A 16,046-nucleotide genomic window follows, 5' to 3' on the forward strand; every position below is an offset into this window, starting at 1 on the left:
ATATACTAAACTTGAAACAATCAATACACTCACAAGTGGAGAGCAGGTAAAGGCTGCTCAAACTATAAAGGCTCCAAGACAGATTATCCAGCAATGGGTGCCATTCATTTGTAATTGGACAGGAGACAATTACATGAAGCAATGGAAAGCACAAAAACTTGATTCCACAAAACCTTGAAAAAAATACTCAGAAACCAAAGCACCCATTGCCCTAACAATGGCAAGTCAACAATCTGTATCTTCAGAAGGATATTGATACCTTAGAGAGAGTTCAAAGAAGGGCTACTAAACTGGTTCATGGATTGCAGGATAAAACTTACCAGGGAAGGTTAAAGGATCTTAACATGTATAGCTTGGAGGAAAGACGAGACAGGGGGGATATGATAGAAACATTTAAATACATAAAGGGAATCAACACAGTAAAGGAGGAGACTATATTTAAAAGAAGAAAAACTACCACAACAAGAGGACATAGTCTTAAATTAGAGGGACAAAGGTTTAAAAATAATATCAGGAAGTATTACTTTACTGAGAGGGTAGTGGATGCATGGAATAGCCTTCCAGCTGAAGTGGTAGAGGTTAACACAGTAAAGGAGTTTAAGCATGCGTGGGATAGGCATAAGGCTATCCTAACTATAAGATAAGGTCAGGGACTAATGAAAGTATTTAGAAAACTGGGCAGACTAGATGGGCCGAATGGTTCTTATCTGCCGTCACATTCTATGTTTCTATGTTTCTATGTAACACACCACAATCAACAGATAACAACTACATAAACTAGCAAACACTACGAATACAACCAACCACCTGACTCAACTCAGGTGAACTCCACGAGCACACAATAAACAGACAATAAGACACAAAGACAATCTACAAGTTCTAAGACCCAATCCCGGAGGCACCACCACACCCCCTACGAGAGAGAGATAGCATAACGCATCGAAAGAGGTATGACAGAGACACCTCACTAAGCCCACAAACTAGGCGATAGCCGGGACTGAGCCCAACAACGTAACACCAAAACCATCAGCCTCCGGCCTATCGCCTAAACACAAGGTAAAAGGTGGTTATGCCGAACACACGGGACACCCCTACCCATCTTACCCACCCGACCCTACCACACCCCAGGTGACGAAAGTAACAAACAAGACTACTAAAACTGACTGTAAATTGTGAAATGCCAATGACTACAAATGTAACCAAAATACACGTAACTTGTTGAACCCCTTTTTCCTTTTTGTACCCCATAACGTTACTAGAAAGAAAAAAAAAAAGGAAAGGGAGATGTAAACTCTTCTTTTGAAAAGTCAAAAATAAAGAATTTATAAAAAAGAAATAAGTCCACACCCCCGACCCCGGAGGCACCACCTCACCCCCAGAGGACAGAGATAACACAACGCAAAGGACAGGGTAAGACACCTCACAAATTCCACAAACAAGGTGCTGAACACGATTGAGCCCACTAAAACATTATCAGAATCTAACGCCCACGACACAGTAACTAAACTCAGGGAAAATGGTGGTTATGCTGACCGGAGGTACTACCCCCACCCATCTTACCCACCAAACTCTTCCGGGCCCCGAGCAACGAAAAGTTACATGTTAGACAACCGAAACACCGAATGTAAACTGTGAATTGTTATTATCTAAAAATGTAACCAATATGCTTGTAACATGATGCATCCCTTTTTCCTTTCTGTACCCCACAAAGTTAAAAAAAAATTAAAACTCAAAAATAAAGAATTTATATAAAAAAAATGCCATGCAAAACAAAATGTCTTAAAATTTTATTATTAAATTATGTTTATATAAAATGAAAGCCCTGTTTCTCCTAAAAAAAAGTTATATATAATAAGCGTGGGCATACTTAATATGAAAGAAATACATTATGGTTGAACAAACATAGCTCACATTCTAGGTTTTGTTTTGGTCAAAACTTGTACAACTGCCTCTGTCCTTAAGGTATTAAGTGTTTTATCGGTGTAAGCATTTTAAATGGTTTTCCTTTTAGGAGGCTTAATTCATCAATTAACTTGAGGGAAAACAGGTTACAAGGCCAGTAAAAGCTAAACAAGTCAAAATAGACATTCTTATTGATTACCTGTTTACACACACATAGCCAAATTTGAAGTTAGTGAGAAAGAGAAAAGGCAGTCATTGCTCCTTAGGAACACTTCCAGTGGCAGTCACTCAGACGGCCACTAGAAGCGATTCCTGGGTAGGGCTGAACAATGTACAGTGCTGACGTTCAGCGTCTCCACGCTCTGTCTAGGATCACTGAACTTTATTCAATGCATCTCTGTGAGGAGATGCTGACTGGCCAATAGGGTGCTTGGCTCTGCCCCGTCCCCTTGGCTGAGATCATTAGAATTGACTATTTCAGGTAATCGAATTCTTTCCTAAGTAAAAGCATTGGATTGGCTGAGATCAATTCTGATGATAGTGTAAATAGTATTCCAACTGAAGCCAGAACATCCAAAACATGGCACTTATATAAAATGCTATAAGAATCATGAAGATGGATAAGGAACAGCTATTTTCACATGCAAATGATATATTGACAACTAACAAACAGTTCTTGAAGCAAAACAATTCAAACTAGATCATTTACATGTCAGTCTAACATATTTGCTACATCTTCCCTCTGACCTAACAAAACTGGAAAAGCAGTCAGTTTGCATAAAACTCAGCATAAACTGCAAGTAGGAATGTAAGGGAATGATGCGCACATCTTAAAGGGGTTCTGTCACCACGACATTTTTACATCATACCATTATATTAACATACTACCCCCACCATCCCAAATTGAGCCTTATTTAAAAAATATATAAAAATAATTACACTACAGATTTAATCTAGAAACTTGCTGGCAAATTCAATAGCAAAATGCATATATTCAATGTAGAACTACAGGAAAGTGAGGCTAAATTACAAAGTTTTCCCCTTCTGAACATAAAATATTGTTACTGACACATTCAAACCTAAAAAAAAAAAAAAAAAGGAACGCTCTAATAAAAGAAAAAAAAAAAGGATAACAGTATTTTTGTTCAAATAGACGTAAATATTTGTTCTGTAAAAGTATTTGCACATGCTAAATATCTTCACAATTTGATATTGGCTGCAATTTAGACTCAGTTGGGAAAACATTTAAACACACAGATATAAGTATGTATATAGGTATGTAAATACGCATAATCATGTTTAAGTTTTGGTGTTTTTTTTCTTCCTGCATTTTATACAGAAAATGTAATTGCATCTCAAATTAAATTGTTTGGGAAAAACAAAAAACAAGACATTGTTTCCACCAGAAAAAAAAAACAAAACTGGATGATAGACTCAAAAAAAAGAAGTACAAGTTTGCAGTAAAGTGTATATGCTGAGAGATATAATGGGTTTCTATTGAGCAACATTCAATAAGATGCCTTTTCACATCAGTGGTTAGAAGTGATGTCTAATGGGAAATGACAAAGTGAGACATATACAAATTTAAGGGGTTGTTTAGCCACCATAAGCAGCAGCACTGTGTAGAGTAAGTAGGCAAATGGTGTTAAAGGGACACTGTAGTCCCCTGAAGCACTTTAGTTGGTTGAAATGGTTTGTGCATGAAGAGTGTATCCTCATTTTTATATATATATATATATATATATAAAGAAGTGTACATTCAATAGAAACTGGCACCTGGGGGCTTATGAAGTGGCGGGGAGCACAGCTCCCTGCCGCTTCTGTCTTTACATATTACAAGGAGGGAGCTGCACGCCGGTAGCTCCCTCCTTGTAATAAACCGAACAAACGAACACTGATATTTGGTGTTTGTTTGTTCGTTTGATCTTTAATGTATTTAGCTGTTACATGGCTTATTGCTACTATGAATACAATGTATTCCAACTGCTTTAACCTTATGGCTACATTGTTATAGTATTCTGCAGATCATATTATGACTGTTTGGAACATAGAAATACTTTTATAATAAGATAGAAAGAATGAAAAAAGAAAGGAAAAAAAAAGAAAAAAAACTAAAAAGTTACATAAATTGAACTTATAGTTTGGACAGCCTTCAGCCAAGATTTCTCAATGAAGAGAGGGATTGCCACATTTTAAGGAGGTTGCTGCATCAGTAACACAGTACTCAATATTTTTACAAAGTTGATACACAATATACCTTTTTTTTTTTCTTTTTTAAAGATTTATCACCAGAAGCATTCATTAATTTACAAGACAATTGTTCGACTTTTGGGACCCTGGCCAACTGCTTTTTATATGTAACCCCTTAGTTTCTAGAAAGTTGCTTCGGTCTAATGAATAGATTAAATCCTGCATCAGATTAATAAAATATTTGAAACTGGACTGCACTTTTATTTAATGGTTTGCTGGTTCTAAGCCATCTGCGTATTTTTCTTTTCAAAGTCCATTCAGAACTAGGACCTGATTTATTTTATCCAACTAAGTATAAGTAACAATTTAAATTGGTGCCACTCTAAAAACCTGAAATAGTACAAATAAAAGTCCAACCTATTCACAGGGTTATATTTTAAAGAGTGAATTTGAAATTTTATTTGAATTCAAAGTGTGTTTTAAATGTTAGGCCAAAAAAGATAGTTGACAGGGAGATTTAGTTTTTTTCCCCTAGCTTAACTACTTTGACCTAAAACATTATATTTACTTCTTTCCGCATTCCAAATAAAAAAAAAAAAAAAAAAAAAATTCAAATGCCCCTGTAATCACCTAAATGCAGTGAATTGAAAACTGAAATGCAAAATGTAGGCTAAACATTTTGCTATTTGGTTTTCAAGTGACTACAAATCCATGCTTATTAAAAAAAAAACAAATTACAAGCTTATCTCTATGAACTGTAGCACACATTAGATCTCATAATGGTCTAATAATGATGCCACTGCATACCAGACACACCTATCATGTAAAGGGTTAAGCCTAGACAAACCAGACCGGTCAGTTCTATAAGTTTTAGGACATATGTCTCATTACAGCAGCTACAGGATGGCCGTACCCCAAAACCACGTAATCAATCTATAGCAGGGCATCGATCTCAGGCTATCCGGGATACCTGGCCTGCCAGGGGCACGTTCGAAGTGTGCCCTTCACTCATGTGGTCCAGGTACCATACTGATTTATCTGGGCACGGGATAACAAGGAGGAAATGAACTCACCGAACTGACACACCGCTCATATAACCCGCATGGACTACACATTAACCCGCAGCAGGGCCGTGCCCGAGTTACCCACCCTGGCTGGGGGTTTATTTGTCTCTCTGATGTGCCTACAATCACCGGCTCACTCATCAGTTCCTTGTTACGATCCACCCTCTGCTTCCTCTTCCTGCTGCACACAGCATGCACCGCCCCACATTGACTAGCAACGGCACACATACACACAGCTTGCCTCAGTAACAGCAATGCCAGGAGCAGGCATCACAAAGCACTGCTCCTTCCTGAACACCGCCAGTGTACACAGCACTGCACCTTCGTGAACACCGCTTTAGTCACCGTGGTGTGCACATGGCGTTGGCTGAGGAGTAGAATGCTCAAGGCGACTCATTTCATGATTCCATGAATAGAATGAGATGGATGGGTAGCTGTGTATTGTCCGGCTGTGCTCTGTCAGTGGCGTACACACCGGGGTCGCGGCTGCGACCGGGCCCGGCTACATGCATACACTACTAAACACACACACTGCATCCACTACACTGACACACACACTGCATCCACTACACTGACACACACACTGCATCCACTACACTGACACACACACACACACTGCATCCACTACACTGACACACACACTGCCTCCATTACACTGACACACATGCACACACTGCATCCACTACACTGACACACACACTGCATCCACTACACTGACACACACACACTGCATCCATTACACTGACACACACACACTGCATACACTACACTGACACACACACTGCATCCACTACACTGACACACACTGCATCCACTACACTGACACACACACTGCATCCACTACACTGACACACACACTGCCTCCATTACACTGACACACACACACTGCATCCATTACACTGACACACACACACTGCATCCACTACACTGACACACACACACTGCATCCATTACACTGACACACACACACTGCATACACTACACTGACACACACACTGCATCCACTACACTGACACACACTGCATCCACTACACTGACACACACACTGCATCCACTACACTGACACACACACTGCCTCCATTACACTGACACACACACACTGCATCCACGACACTGACACACACACTGCCTCCATTACACTGACACACACACACACTGCATCCACTACACTGACACACACACACACACTGCATCCACTACACTGACACACACACTGCATCCATTACACTGACACACACACACACTAAATCCACTACACTGACACGCACACTGCATCCACTACACTGACACACACTGCATCCATTACACTGACACACACACACTGCATCCACTACACTGACACACACACTGCATCAATTACACTGCCACACACACACTGCATCCATTACACTGCCACACACACTGCATCCACTACACTGACATACACACTGCATCCACTACACTGACATACACACTGCATCCATTACACTGACACACACACACAGCATCCACTACACTGACACACACACTGCATCCACTACACTGACACACACACTGCATCCATTACACTGACACACACACACACACTGCATCCATTACACTGACACACACACACTGCATCCATTACACTGACACACACACTGCATCCATTACACTGACACACACACACTGCATCCATTACACTGACACACACACTGCATCCATTACACTGACACACACACACTGCATCCATTACACTGACACACACTGCATCCATTACACTGACACACACACTGCATCCACTACACTGACACACACACACACACACTGCATCCATTACACTGACACACACACACTGCATCCACTACACTGACACACACACACACACACACACTGCATCCACTACACTGACACACACACACACACACACTGCATCCATTACACTGACACACACACACTGCATCCATTACACTGACACACACACTCTGCATCCATTATATGTCTCATTACAGCAGCTACAGGATGGCCGTACCCCAAAACCACGTAATCAATCTATAGCAGGGCATCGATCTCAGGCTATCCGGGATACCTGGCCTGCCAGGGGCACGTTCGAAGTGTGCCCTTCACTCATGTGGTCCAGGTACCATACTGATTTATCTGGGCACGGGATAACAAGGAGGAAATGAACTCACCGAACTGACACACCGCTCATATAACCCGCATGGACTACACATTAACCCGCAGCAGGGCCGTGCCCGAGTTACCCACCCTGGCTGGGGGTTTATTTGTCTATTTGCATCCACTACACTGACACACACACACACACACACACACACACACACACACACACTGCATCCATTACACTGACACACACACACTGCATCCATTACACTGACACACACACACTGCATCCACTACACTGACACACACACACACTGCATCCATTACATCCATTCAGTGTTGTTTGCGTTCAACTGCAATTTGCATTTTACTAATTTATTGCACCGATGCATATTATATACCGTTTTTTAAAGGACAGAAAGGGCTTTATTTTTGTATTTTTTTAAATTCTTTATTTTTTATCTCTCAGCATGTTAATAAGGCAATACGGTGCAATATGTGGGCTATCGCCCTGAGAAATCACAGTTAACAATACATATGTAAGTAGTAGTGGGATCACTGTCCCATGCTGAGAGGGTTTTGGTTGTTTTTCAAAAACAAGTAGGACAACATTTGTAGTACAGTGTAATGATCATCCCTTGAGCACCGAAGTAAGGTAGAGGTATTTATAAGTTTCGAGCATTTAAGTGTGCAAGGGGAAAGGGGCCCCCCTCCGGGGATTTGTGACATTGAGTTATCCCATATTTTGACATAAGGGGTAAGAGGAGGGGAGGGGGGGGTGTATCAGAGCTTGTGTCTCAACATGTCGTTCTGACTTGGGGCCTCTTTGTATGCGGGCATATTCACTGTAGCTGCGTGATAATCCCTGAACTAAACATTATGGAGCATCAACTCTCTCTGGTATGCCTGGGTACGTAAATGAATTAGGGTTACACTCTTGGTGACAGTACTCCAGAGAGGTATCTAGCTAGCATAAAATAAACATGAAAAGGATGAAAGAAAAAATGAAAACGAGCATTCACTGTAGCTGCGTGATAATCCCTGAACTAAACATTATGGGGCATCAACTCTCTCTGGTATGCCTGGGTACGTAAATGAATTAGGGTTACACTCTTGGTGACAGTACTCCAGAGAGGTATCTAGCTAGCATAAAATAAACATGAAAAGGATGAAAGAAAAAATGAAAACGAGCATTCACTGTAGCTGCGTGATAATCCCTGAACTAAACATTATGGGGCATCAACTCTCTCTGGTATGCCTGGGTACGTAAATGAATTAGGGTTACACTCTTGGTGACAGTACGCCAGAGAAGTATCTAGCTAGCATAAAATAAACATGAAAAGGATGAAAGAAAAAATTAAAACGAGCATTCACTGTAGCTGCGTGATAATCCCTGAACTAAACATTATGGAGCATCAACTCTCTCTGGTATGCCTGGGTACGTAAATGAATTAGGGTTACACTCTTGGTGACAGTACTCCAGAGAGGTATCTAGCTAGCATAAAATAAACATGAAAAGGATGAAAGAAAAAATGAAAACGAGCATTCACTGTAGCTGCGTGATAATCCCTGAACTAAACATTATGGGGCATCAACTCTCTCTGGTATGCCTGGGTACGTAAATGAATTAGGGTTACACTCTTGGTGACAGTACTCCAGAGAGGTATCTAGCTAGCATAAAATAAACATGAAAAGGATGAAAGAAAAAATGAAAACGAGCATTCACTGTAGCTGCGTGATAATCCCTGAACTAAACATTATGGAGCATCAATTCTCTCTGGTATGCCTGGGCACGCAAATGAATTAGGGTTACACTCTTGGTGACAGTACGCCAGAGAAGTATCTAGCTAGCATAAAATAAACATGAAAAGGATGAAAGAAAAAATTAAAACGAGCATTCACTGTAGCTGCGTGATAATCCCCGAACTAAACATTATGGAGCATCAATTCTCTCTGGTATGCCTGGGCACGCAAATGAATTAGGGTTACACTCTTGGTGACAGTACGCCAGAGAAATATCTAGCTAGCATAAAATAAATATGAAAAGGATGAAAGAAAAATGAAAACGAGCAACATTACAACAATATAACTTGGTGAATATAGGTGAGTATAGTCAAGGGTCTTAGTGTCGGAGTCTATGGTATCCTAAAAGGATGGAGAGATGGTCATTTGGTAGTATTTAGGTTGTGTCCCCAGCTTGCGTGGTGCGTCGAGATGCTCTGAGTATAAACTCTTTTGTCGCGGTGGGGTCCAGTCTGGACAAGGAAGTTGTGGGTTCTGGTCGTGTGACCGACAGGCTTAGTTGGCTCAGATGAGTGACCAGTTCTTGTGGGCTTCTCGCCCGGAAGATAGACCCTCGGAATGTGAAGGTGAGGAGCCTTGGTGTGCCCCAGCGATACTGAATATTGTTGGATCTCAGCTGTTGAAGGCTTGGTTGCAGTGATTTGCGCCAATTTAGGGTGCTTCTCGTTAGGTCTGGAAACAGTAGTAGTTGAGAGTCCTCGAATATTAGAGGGGTTTTCCCTCGGGTCGCTGTTAGGACCGCGGCCTTGTCTTGGTGGGATTGAAATCGTACGATTATATTAGCCGTGGCGGTGGGGGGTGCATTAGTCGGCTTGGGCAGACGGAACAGTCCATCTATCTTAAGCAGTTTTGCCTGTTTGGGTTGCAGTAGTGTTGCTAGCAGGCGCCTCATATAGTGTGGGAGGTCTGGTAGCCCTATATCGTCAGGCACCCCTCTAACCTTCAAATTGAGTCTCCTTCTGTGGTCCTCCATGGCCTCCACCCTCTCTGCTGTGCCGATTTGTTGCTTATGGAGGTCGGTCAGTTTGTGTTCTAGGGTGGTTATACGTTCATCTTGGGAGGTAGTTTTGGTTTCCAAGTGGGTGAGCCTCGTGGTGGCCCCCTCCATGGCCTCTTTGAAGTGAGCTTGTTCGGCCGCCAGGTCTTGTCTAAGCTCCATAAACATTTTCGTCAGCAGGGCTGCTGTGACCGGTTCTCCTGCCTGGGAGGTTTTGGTATTATGCCCTGTGGGCTGGCTGGGCGATGCGCCTGTGTCTGGGTCTGCATAAAAGTCTCCCGATGAGTCGGAGTATTCATCCTCACCCAGCGCCATCTTCTCCCATGCGGCCTTCTGCGAGTTCCGCAGGAGTTCGCCAATGTCGCGGCTGTGCGGTGTTTTGTCTTGTCGTGGCTTTTTTGTTTTCTTGCCCATATTTGTTGCCTCGACTTTTGGTCTAGTTTGGGAAGGGATAGTGGCTGTTTTCCGCCGTTAAGTCGGGTTATTGCTCGATTTCGCACGGAGCGATGTACGATGCGTCCGTGCTGGTCTGCAGCTGGCTCCGCCCCCCCGAAAAGGCTTTATTTTGATGTAACATATATATATATATATATATATACTTAAATGTTTCTTTATTATAAAAAAAAATACAAAAAAATGAAAAAAAAAAGAAAAATTTTGAGTTTTTTTACAGTTTTTGCAATAATAATAATGTGGGCGATTTTAGAATTTGGTATGTTTGTCTTGTAAGCTTAATAGCCATAAAAGAAAACAAAATTGCCACACAAAAGTATATATTTATATAAAGTAGACACCACAGGCTATTTACCTAAGGTTGTTTTGACACTTTCTACGTAGCCATTTCACCGCCAACCTCTGCTAAATATTGGAGTAAAATAGTGTTTTTTTGGGGGTTTTGGCACACAAACTTATAACAAAGAACTTCTCATGTGTATTTTGTAAAGTTAGTGTGTGCTATTCCTGTACAAAGTTTTATTTTGTATTCAGTTACATCTGCTGAGTAAAATGACACCCCCATTTTATGTCTTTGGCACTATTTTGTGAAGCTACAGTGCCATATAGGAGACCTGTCCTTTTCAGTATTCACAGTCGAATTTTGAGAGACGGATTTAATGAGCCTATGCTTCCATTTGGGGTATTATAACAGTTTGACTGTTCAAAAAAAACCCACAAAGGCCTACCATTTGTAAAAGTAGACACTCCAGGGTATCTCATAAGGTGCATATTGTGCCTTAGCATGCGCCCATTTTTTCACCAATATATGCCAAAGTATGTGGTAAAAAAATATTTGGGGCATTTTTTTTTACATACGGATTGCATTTTTGCTGGGCATTTTGTATATTTCATATGTGCCACTAAGTTCAAAACCCCCAAATTATGCTCAGCTAAGTCTTCTGAGTAAAAAGACACCCCCCAATGAATGTCTTTAGCACTATTTTGTGAAGCTACAGTGCCATATAGGAGACCAAGCCATATCAGTTTTTACCGAACTTTGAATTTTGACGCTGGGCCTATGTGCAATTTCCAAGCATCTTTGCAGGTTTTAAATTCAAACTACCCCACAAAGACCTACCATTTCTTAAAGTAGACACCCCCAGGGTATTTCAAAAGGCATATTGAACCTTAGCGTGGGATAATTTTTCCGCTAGCTTGTACCAAGTGTAGTGGTAATAAGCTTTTTTTTCTGCCTTTTTGACACACAAAGTGAGTTTGCACAGTATATTTTGCAAACCTTATGTGTACTACCACTGTATAATACTTCATATGTTGCTCAGCTATGTCTGCTGAGTACAAAAATACCCCCGTATGTACCTTTGCCAGGTATATGTGGACATCAGAGGGGCACATTTGGGACACAGCCATTCCATTTTTTTTTTCAAACTTTAAATTTTTACGCTGTGCCCATGTCCCATTTTAGAGTATTTTACCAGGCTATATAATCCAAATACCCCATAAAGCCATACCATATCTTAAAGAAGACATCCCAGGGTATTTCAAAAGGCATATTTTGAACCTTAGCGTGGGATCATTTTTCCGCTAGCTTGTACCAGGTGTAGCGGTAATAAGCGTTTTTTCTGCCTTTTTGACACACAAAGTGAGTTTGCACAGTATATTTTGCAAACCTTATGTGTACTACCACTGTATAATACTTCATATGTTGCTCAGCTATGTCTGCTGAGTACAAAAATACCCCCGTATGTACCTTTGCCAGGTATATGTGGATGTTGAAGGGGCACATTTGAGACGCAGCCATTCAGTTTTGTTCTAACTTTGAGGTTTTATGCTGTGTCCATGTTCCAATTTGGAGTAGTTTAGATGGTTGGTTATTGAAACATCCCCCCGCTCAGGCGGCTGCAGAACAGATTCTCCCCTCCCCGTAGCGTGGCTGAGCTGCTCTCCGGTCCCGGCCGGAGTGATGGGAAGGTGCACGCTCAGTGTGCACTTCCTGTCAGTCCGGCCGGTTACAGGAAACAGAAACTCCTGTTCCGAGTTTCTGTTTCCTGTAACCGGCCGGACTGAGAGGAAGTGCACACTGAGCGTGCACCTTCCCATCACTCCGGCCGGGACCGGAGAGCAGCTCGGCCACGCTACAGGGGAGGGGGTAAGAAGAAGAGGGGAAGGAGAGGGGGAGTAAGAAGAGGGGAGGGAGGGGGGAAGTAAGAAGAGGGGAGGGGGGAGTAAGAAGAGGGGGGGAGTAAGAAGAGGGGGGAGAGTAAGAAGAGGGGGGAGGAGAGTAAGAAGAGGGGAGGGGGGAGTGAGGGGAGGGGGGGAGAGTAAGAGGAGGGGAGGGGGGAGAGTAAGAGGAGGGGAGGGGGTAGTAAGGGGAGGGGGGGAGAGTAAGGGGAGGGGGAGAGTAAGAAGAGGGGGGAGAGTAGGGGAGGGGGGAGAGGGGAGGGGAGGGGGAGAGTAGGAAGAGGGGAGGGGGGAGTAGGAAGAAGGGAGGGTGGTAAGAAGAGGGGAGGGGGAGTAAGAGGGGAGAGGGGAGTAAGAGAAGGGGAGGGGGAGAGTAAGAGGAGGGGAGGGGGGAGAGTAAGAGGAGGGGAGGGGGGAGAGTAAGAAGAGGGGAGTGGGAGAGTAAGGGGAGGGGGGAGAGTAAGGGGAGGGGGGAGAGTAAGAAGAGGGGGGAGAGTAGGGGAGGGGGGAGAGTAGGGGAGGGGGGAGAGGGGAGGGGAGGGGGAGAGTAGGAAGAGGGGAGGGGGGAGTAGGAAGAAGGGAGGGTGGTAAGAAGAGGGGGGAGTAAGAGGGGAGAGGGGAGTAAGAAGAGGGGGGAGTAAGAGAGGAGAGGGGAGTATGAAGAGGAGGGGAGTAAGAAGAGGGGGGAGTAAGAGGGGAGAGAGGAGTAAGAAAGAGGGGGGAGTAAGAAGAGGGGAGGGGGGAGTAAGAAGAGGGGATGGGGGAGAGTAAGAAGAGGGGAGGGGGAGAGTAAGAAGAGGGGAGGGGGGAGTAAGACGAGGGGAGAGGGGGAGTAAGAAGAGGGGGGGTAAGAAGAGGGGAGGGGGGGAGAGTAAGAAGAGGGGAGGGGGGAGTAAGAAGAGGGGGGGTAAGAAGAGGGGAGGGGGGAGAGTAAGAAGAGGGGAGGGGGGAGTAAGAAGAGGGGAGGGGGGGAGTAAGAAGAGGGGAGCGGGGAGTAAGAGGGGAGAGGGGAGTAAGAAGAGGGGGGAGTAAGAGGGGAGGGGGGAGTTAGTGGAGGGGGGAGTAAGAAGAGGCGAGGGGGGAGAGTAAGAAGAAGGGGGAGTAAGAAGAGGGGAGGGGGATAATAAGAGGGGGGGTAAGAGGGGAGGGGGGAGTAAGGGGAGGGGCGGAGTAAGAGGAGGGGGGAGTAAGAAGAGGGGAGGGGGGAGTTAAGAAGGAGGGGAGAAAAGAAAAAGAGGGGGGAAGAAGAGGGGAGGGGAGTAACAAGAGGGGGAGGGGGGAGTAAGAAGGAGGGGAGATAAGAAAAAGAGGGGGGAGTAAGAAGAAGAAGAGGAGGGAGTAAGAAAAAGAGGGGGGAGTAAGAAGAAGAAGAGGAGGGAGTAAGAAAAAGAGGGGGGAGTAAGAAGAAGAAGAGTGGAGAGTAAGACGAAGAAGGGGTAAGACGAAGAAGGGGGGAGTAAGAAGAGGGGGGAGTAAGAAGAGGGGGAAGTAAGAAGGAGGGGGAGTAAGAAAAAGAGTGGGGAGTAAGAAGAACAAGAGTGGGAAGTAATTAGAAGAAGGGGGGGTAAGAAGAAGAGGGGGGTAAGAAGAAGAGGGGGGAGTAAGAAGAAGAGGGGGGAGTAAGAAGAATAAGGGGGTAAGAAGAAGAAGAAGGGGGTAAGAAGAAGAAGAAGAAGGGGGTAAGAAGAAGAAGGGGGTAAGAAGAAGAAGGGGTTAAGAAGAAGAAGGGGGAGTAATAAGAAGTAGGAGGGTTAAGAAGAAGAAGGGGGGAGTAATAAGAAGAAGAAGGGGGGAGTAAGAAGAAGAAGACGGGGGTAAGAAGAAGGGGGGAGTAATAAGAAGAAGGGGGCAAGAAGAACAAGGGGGGAGTAAGAAGAACAAGGGGGGAAGTAAGAAGAACACAGGTGGGGTGAGGAGAACACACAGAGGGAGGAGTGAGAAGAACACAGGGAGGGTGGAGGGGGGGATGAGAAGAGCACAGGGAGGGTGGGTGAGTGTGAGAAGAGACCGCTAGGGGAGGGTGGGGGAGAGGAGAGACCACTAAGGGGCAGGGGAGAGCTCTAAGGGACAGAAGGGACAGCTCTATAGGACAGGGGGCAAGACAGGGAGCTCTTTCACACTACGCACACACACACACACACAATGCATCCCTATACATACACAGAAACACCCAATGCATCCTTATACATACACAGAAACACAACATGCTTCCCTTACACACAGAGAAACACACAATGCATCCATTACACACACACACACACAATGCAACCCTTACACACAAAGACAATGCATCATTTGCACACATACACATAAACATACAATGCAAACCCTTACACACACATGCAAACACACACACTGTTTTTCTTACATACACACAGAAACACAATGCATCTCTTACACTCAATGCACACACATACAGACACACACCTTGCATCCCTTATGCATACAAACACAGATTCACACAATGCATCCCTTACACACAACCAGAAACACATAATACATCCCTGATACACAAATACACACTGCATCACCTGCACAAACTGGTATCCCTATACACTACATACCATAAGCACACATATTATATCCTCTACAATAACTCATAACACATCCCCTACACACTCCACTCCCTGTGAGCGAACTCATGGGTGGGTGGAACATATAAGTGGACTTATGAGTGGGCCTTATGGGCATACTCACCGTCAGGCACTGGGGCCCAGACCTTGAGCTGTGTAAGAGGCCCCCAAAAAATGGAGCTGCTTCCAATTCTCCCAGAACATTGCATTTTGTGACCACAGTTGCAAACAGCCTCCAGAGATCCTGTTCTACACCAGACCAGTGGAGCCAAACTGCAGCCCATCATCATCCTCATCTAATTGTAAGTAGGCAGTCTAGTATATTTTTAGTGACACTAATCTATAATTTACCTCACATTAAAGGGACACTATAGCTTAATGAAGTGGTTCTGGTGTCTATAGCTGGTCCCTGCAGGCTTTTTAATGTAAACACACACTGTGTGCAGCACTGGCGTTAGTTCATATGGCAGATCATATGGGTGGGGCATTGTGATGTCACATGGGGGGCGGCAAATTTATATTTTGTCTAGGGCGGCAAAAATCCTTGCACCGGCTCTGATCCTGGGCAGGTGCACCAGTCTACTGGTGACCCACAGGAGGGGAGTGCACTGATTGCACTGCACTCTCCTTCTGCCCAGACCCGTCTTGACCGCAGTGCAAGTGCCCTCTGCCCCTAATTTACAGTGGCTCACACTCACAACAAGCAGTGCCTGGAGCCCTTTGCAGAGACGGAAACAAAGAGGTTCTGCGGCAGCTAGCCGTCCTGCAAGCATTACATTAAACAGCTGTTCCCCATGCAGCCAC

The 16,046-nt window shown here is 44.1% G+C and overlaps 1 protein-coding gene across 3 annotated transcripts in view; it reads right to left on the minus strand.

Annotated features, from left to right (window-relative positions):
* The window catches only part of ZDHHC21 (zinc finger DHHC-type palmitoyltransferase 21), a 35,810-nt gene extending 30,466 nt beyond the window's left edge, over positions 1 to 5,344 (minus strand). The window contains exon 1 of one of the 3 annotated variants that reach the window (XM_063457227.1): positions 5,242 to 5,344. The gene's annotated coding sequence lies outside the window, so the exon portion shown is untranslated. Of the gene's footprint in view, positions 1 to 5,165 lie in introns of all 3 variants that reach the window. The other 2 variants (XM_063457226.1, XM_063457225.1) reach the window with 2 other exon arrangements.
* Positions 5,345 to 16,046: the final 10,702 nt, after the last annotated feature.

The sequence above is a fragment of the Pelobates fuscus genome, chromosome 5, assembly GCF_036172605.1.
Source record: "Pelobates fuscus isolate aPelFus1 chromosome 5, aPelFus1.pri, whole genome shotgun sequence".
Classification (NCBI taxonomy): Eukaryota; Metazoa; Chordata; class Amphibia; order Anura; family Pelobatidae; genus Pelobates; species Pelobates fuscus.